This window comes from Chenopodium album, chromosome 26 (assembly GCF_948465745.1).
Source record: "Chenopodium album chromosome 26, dcCheAlbu1.1, whole genome shotgun sequence".
NCBI lineage: Eukaryota > Viridiplantae > Streptophyta > Magnoliopsida > Caryophyllales > Amaranthaceae > Chenopodium > Chenopodium album.
In genome coordinates this window covers 35,918,671-35,925,297 of record NC_137859.1, presented here as the reverse complement: position 1 = coordinate 35,925,297, position 6,627 = coordinate 35,918,671, and the positions used below count along the sequence as shown (strand labels likewise).

The 6,627-nt window shown below is 37.5% G+C and overlaps 1 pseudogene across 1 annotated transcript; it reads left to right on the top strand.

The window, feature by feature from the left end:
• The first annotated feature begins 972 nt into the window (after positions 1-972).
• LOC145618269 (WEB family protein At2g38370-like) lies at positions 973-5,522 on the top strand (annotated as a pseudogene). The gene is made up of 2 exons (XR_014107886.1): positions 973-1,362; positions 3,810-5,522. The product of XR_014107886.1 is annotated as a WEB family protein At2g38370-like (transcript).
• Positions 5,523-6,627: the final 1,105 nt, after the last annotated feature.

Genomic DNA, 6,627 nt, shown 5'->3' with positions numbered 1-6,627 from the left:
AGTGTTATCTTTGGGGTCTTGTTAGGTAGTTTTGCTTTGGTTGTTAGAAATTGCAAGGTCAAGTTCAACCTTGCTTGTGGTGTTGGTGATCCTGTTGAGTGCCGTTGTGGGGTGTGACTATGGTTCTCTGGAAGTTATAGGTGAGTGGGTCACCGAGCGTTTTAAAGAGGTTTCGTTTATTAGTAGTGTGGTCTTCTAGGGGATAGGTTTCTGCATTTGGAGTTTGCCGGTGGTAGGTGTTGTTGAGTGGAAAGGTTTGTTGGCTCGTCCTGTTGTTTCGTTGTTTTGGGATGATAAGAGTATTCAGTCAGTTACTATCATCCCATTGTTAGTGTTTGTGGTGGCATCGTTAGTCATCGTTGTTAATCCAAATCTGGGAGGAGGCTCCCCATCTTTATCATCCCTGGGAGTGGAATGGTGTCAATGTAAGAGTTTCCTACAACAGGGTGCAGTCTTTCGGTCGGTGTTGGTGTCAACAACTTTACTTGTGCTTTTGCTCCTGGGTTATTGCAAGCTTCAGATCTCTCTTGGTTAGGTTCAATTGGCAGTTCCTAGTCCACGATGAAGTTTTGGTGGGTTTCTTTTGGTTTTTCCGACTCCGAAGTCAATGGTGTTATGCAGTTGGTGGTCTTTATCACGACTCCAGTTCTTGGTCCTCAGCAAAGTTACACAGGGTTGCTAGTTTGCTATTAGTGTGTTTAGTTTCGTGTGTTCACTTATTTTTAGTTATTTTAGCACTTAGGTTGTAATTTGCCTTTTATTTATGAAGTTCTCACCGTAAAAAAAAAAAAAAAAAATGTAGACGTTATTTTCCAAAAAAGAAGTCATAAAAACAATAGAAAAATGATCTTAAAATCAAATACCGAGTACTCAAAAGCACAAAACCCAACGAAATCCCCAACCAAAGCTCGAACGTTAAAAGACCATCAACGTTGTCACGATGCCAACAGAAAACAAACAAACAAACCCCACTTTTATTACTTCCTTAAACCCCTCAACCTTCACTCCCAACAACACTCTTCTTCTACTCTCACACTTTTTTTTTTTTTTTTTTTTTTCTGTTTTTCTTTTCTTTGTTCTTGATTTTTTCTACTTCAGTCAACAGTAAATTAAGACCCCAGATAAATTTTTCAGCAATTAAAGTCAAAAAATCAAAACGGTCAATTTTATTTTGGGGATTTTTTTGTGGGTTTCTTTTGATTGATTGATTGATTGAAATGGGGGACGAAGAAACCCAAGGATTTGGGGATTCAGGAAAATTGAAAGGTGAAATTGGTGCTGAAAGAAGATGTCACTAAGTTTGGTGGGCTTGGATTTTGGAAGCCTGTTTCCAATTTACATAAATCCACTCATTCTTTTCTGGTAAATTCTAGCTCTAATTTTGTTTTTTTAGTTGCTATTGTTCAGTTTTGTTTTAAAGATTTGTTGTGAATTTGTTTTATTTAAATTTTGGTGGGGTTTTTTTTTTGTTTAAAATTGAAAGATTGAGAATTTGATTGAGAAAAATTTATGTATTCCCATGTGTTTGTTTATGTGGATTTTTGTCAACACGAGCTAGCTTAGCTGGTTAAAGTCATGAGGGCCACCCAGCCTGGTCTTGGTATATGTGATCATACAAATTTAGTATGAAAGTGGTAACATTATTGATGAGTTTATGGTGTAACTGTGTAATTAATTTCTCTTTTTTATAGTTGGAGTTTGATTATAATATGTTAGTCATGAAAAACGTGAAGGAATAAAGTGTTCATTAGTGTAGTAGTTATCAATCAATCAATCAATCAATCAATCAAAGCCTTAATCCCAAAAGTGGGGTCGGCTAACATGAACCAAATTTGATTATTCCGTGTAGTCATCAACATAAATCTTTCTCCTCCATCCCTTACGATCCAAAACTTCATCCTCACGTAAATCCATGCACTTCATATCCTTCCTCACTCCTTCCAACCAAGTCATCTTTGGTCTCCCTCTTCCTCGTTTAATCCCTCCATGGTCCCACTCTTCCACTCTTCGCACCGGTGCACCCTCGGGTCTCCGTCTTACATGTCCAAACCAACGCAGACGATTTTCCCTTAATTTATCTACAATGCCCGCCACACCTACTTTCTTGCGAATAACCTCATTTCTGATTCTATCTCTTAAAGTGTTTCCACACATCCACCTTAACATGCGCATTTCCGTAACCTCCATCTTTTTAATATGCTCTTTCTTAGAAGCCCAACATTCTGTACCATAGAGCAACACTGGTCTTATGGCAGTCCTGTAGAATTTTCCCTTCAACTTTAAGGGAATGCTGCGGTCGCATAACACTCCCGTGGCCGCTCTCCATTTAAGCCACCCTGACTTAATCCTGTGGGTCACGTCTTGATCAATGTCACCATTCTTCTGGATGATCGACCCTAGGTACTTAAAACATTCACTCATGGTCAGATCCTTTCCATCCAAACTCACCACTTCATTGCTTGTCCCCCTCTGAGTGCCAAAACGACATACCAAATATTCAGTCTTACTCCGACTTAGCTTAAACCCTCTAGATTCCAACCTTTGCCTCCATTGCTCCAACTTGACATTAACCCCATCCTTAGTCTCATCCACCAAAACGATATCATCTGCGAACAGCATACACCATGGAACCTCATCTTGAATTGGTCTAGTTAATTCATCTAGAACCGTTGCAAAAAGAAAAGGGCTTAATGCAGACCCTTGATGCAATCCGATTGTAATAGGGAAATCTTTTGTCAACCCTCCGCAAGTGTAGTAGTTAATTGATTTAAAATTTCAATTAAGAAGGAAAGTGAATTCTGTAGGTTGGATGGTTGAAATGTTCAAAGAGGTTAATTTTCCTGGTTGAGTACATATGAATTCCTATAAATTAGTTTGTGGGATCCATATTTAATCGATTATGGAGTACATTGATTCATTTTAGCATGATCTTATGTTTGGAATTTCTAGCTTTGAGGAGAAATGACAAATTTAGGCTGTTCGATACTTCATGATGATAATATTGAGTGAAAATCAATTGAGGTTGGATTTTAAGATATATTCATGTTAGACATTATTATAGGAATGAGTGGTGTGTAGAATACTAGTTAAAAGTGGTAGTGTGGAACTAGGTGGTGCTACTATAAAGAGGAAAGTGATTACTGGTGGCAGGATGGCCGAAAAGTGAAAGGGTAAGGATTGTTTAGGACTCTTAGTAGTATGGCTGTTTACATCAGTTGATGCAGGACATACACGGTAGTTGATTGATGGAAGAACATTGTCATACTATGGTTGTGTTTAATCATTTTCCAGCTTTGAGATGTAATGGCAAATCTGGATATTCAATATATCATTATTCAAAATATAATTCAAAAACTTCATGTCTTAGGGTGGGGAGTAGATGAAATGCTTCTCTTACTGAAATTAATTGAAGGGTGGTGTACTGGTGTGTTAATGGTTCATCAACTCACATTAACTCGAAAGGATCAAATCAACAAATGGGTAAAAATCAGAAAGACTGTTAGCATATAGCACTGTTATTTTAACCAATACTTTGGACTGTTGGACATATATCTCATTGAATGAATACCAGAATATATGGAAGCCGAAGTTCAATTAGTGCCCAAATAGGTATGATATATAGGATCATACGATTTGCTGTGTGGAGGTAGCTGGGGTATCAAATGTAATAGTGATATATTATTGACCTAAATTTTATAATGGTTTTTGCTGTTCTACTATTTTCTATATGCCAAATCTTGGTGCATTCTTCTGATTTTGACAAGAACACACAGTTCTAACTTTTTTTATGTTAAATTAAAATATTATAGCAGGGTGATGTGGAGGAAATTGGTGTAGCAAAAGTGGAAGAACAAGCAGCCGAATTGGAGAAAGAGCTGATCTTGAAAGAAAAAGATACGTTTGAGGTTTTAAAAGAACTTGAAGCAACCAAGAGGATTGTTGAGGAACTCAAGTCAAAGCTACAAAAAGAAGAATTTGAAGCCCAAGTGAATGTTAGTGTTGATGAGAAGCCATCGGTTGTGAACGAAAAAGAGGAGGAAGAGAAGGAGAATAATCCTAATCTCTCAGCTCAGAAGCTTCCAGAAAGTTCAAACCTTGTACCATCATCAACCCCGGGTTAAGTTGAACCTTACCAAGACAACGAGTGATCTTGCTGAAATTCGAGCATTTGTGGAATCTTACAACAAGAAGATAGAGAGAGAAAGGATGTCCTTGGAAAAAACCCGTGAAAGAATGAGATCGAACACATTGAACTATTGAAGGTTTCTTCTCTTGAAGAAGAGAGAAATCACAAAAAATCTAAGCTGGAAGATGCCAAGGGAGCTAACAACGGTAGCAAGGACATTGCAGCGGAGCTTCAACGGTTGAGCGATGAGGCAGAAGATTTCAAGAAGAAGGGAGAGACTGCAAAGTCTGAAGTCATGAAGGTCATGTCAGAGATTGAATAAACAAAGGCTAAGGTAAAGACAGCCGAGATCAGATTGGTTGCTGCTAGAAAAATGAAGTTAGCAGCGAAGGCTGCTGAACCTGTTGCTCTTGCTGAGATCAAGGCTATAGAGCAGAGTGAGAACTCAACAACTACTGAGGAAAACCCGGAAAAAATAACCCTTACTCTTGAAGAATACTCTTCCTTAAAAAGCAAAGCTCAAGATGCCGAGGAACTTTGCAATATGAAAGCCCTTGAGGCAGCACTTCAAGTTGATGAGGCAAATGTATCGAAAATGGATACTGTGAAGAGGGTAGAAGAAGCCATGGATGAAGTTGAAACTTCTAAACAGGCGTTGGAAGATGCTTTGAACAGAGTTGTGGCTGCCAATAGGGCTAAGCTTGGTGTTGAGGCGGCTCTTCGGAAGTGGAGATCTGAGCATGGAGATCGAAGACGTTCCATACAATACTCAACCAAATTTAAGAATCCTTATCCTTCAAACCGAAGGAGAGAGTCTTGGGTGCTTGATGTGAATGGTGTTACTCTAGTAAGTGATGCGAAAGCCCCCGTGTTAAAGTCAACCTTGTCAATCGGGCAAATACTTAGCCAGAAGCTGCTCATCACCGAAGAGTTTGAATCAGGGAAAAGTAACGTTAAACGGAAGGTTTCATTGGGTCAGATGCTCGGGAAACAGAATGCTGTCATATCTTCTGCTTGGAAGGTGGAGAGTGTTGTGGGGGGTCTCAAAAGCAGCTGCTTGCTAAAAGGAATAAGCTTGGTTCGGTCGATTTTCAATGCTTTTGCCCAAGCAAAGCAAGAAAAAGAAGAAGCCTACATCCGCGGTAAGGTAACAGAATAGCCTTACAAGAATTGTTACTTGATATATGACCTGACCGCTAGTTTATAGTATTATTTGTATGTTTTGTGTTACCATTCTATTTCTTGTACTTATAATTCTAATTGTCTGGATTTACTTCTTGTCCCATTGTCTCTGATGTGTACTTAGCATGTATCAGCTCGGGCCGTGCTTTCTTATGTTACATGTATGTTTCAGCCTCAAAAATGTGATAAGTTTGATGGTGAATTTCCTGCTTCATTGATTTTTATGATAACAGTATAGTGTTAGGGTCAGCCGACAGCATGCATAATTGCATAGTGAAATATAGCCGTTAGACCCTTTTTGTTTTCTAATACTACCTCCGTTACATATTATGTGCAACGATTAGACATTTTTCCTCTCTACTTTATGTCAAATCGTTGCAAATAATATGTAACGGAGGTAGTATTATTATTGGTAAGGTGGTAAAGTAGCCGTTAGTCATTTAAAAAAAAAAAAAGAGATTTGTTAATGTGCCATGTAAGCAGAATTTGCGGCTTTACTGCATGTCACGTAGGATTTAAAGTAGCCGTTGGACTACATGACAAAAATGTTGTCTCTTGTGACTTCTTTTTAATAATCATTACTGTATTTTATTAATTTATATATACCATACATAAAACAGTGAACTATAAAAATGTTACAAAATAGCCATACTTCATATTACAATGTTACATTAAATAATAAATATTATGAAGTATGGAGTATGTATTAGAAAATGTTAAATGTAGACGATAAGATGCCTATAGTGGAGATGTTAAAAAAACTCTGGTAAAACCCAAATGATAAGTGTGTCCATTTGTGACAAAATCACGTGTCGGTCAACATTAAATCTAGTTCTTCTAATCATGTACTCCATATGAAGTACTTCATATTATGCAGTACATTTGATGAAGATTGAGGACTTCGTAGTTTGTAATACTAGATTTTCAGGCTATTCAGTGTTTTGAGCCATAGATTACCATTTTTAGATCATAGATGTCGCAGTATTAGTTCAGCAGCATAGCTATAAAATTGTTAAAACTATATGTTTGTTATATCTGTTCTCTCTTTTTAGTTGGAAATAAAATTTGGTATAACTAACTAAATAGTACATTTCTTAGCTTGGAGGCCTGAATAGTGAATAGTAAGTAACACTTAAGATTGGCAAAATTTCCCTGAAACTCATAAAGATTGAAGCTGGGCTCACATAAAGATAAAATCAACTTATTCAGTGTCGTCGGGTGGTTCATATGTTAGCTAATTAGCTTTACTCTTTGTAGTTGTAACGCACATTGTGTAATTGATGGTACAAGAGATCTTAAGTTTAGACTTTAAATTAGTA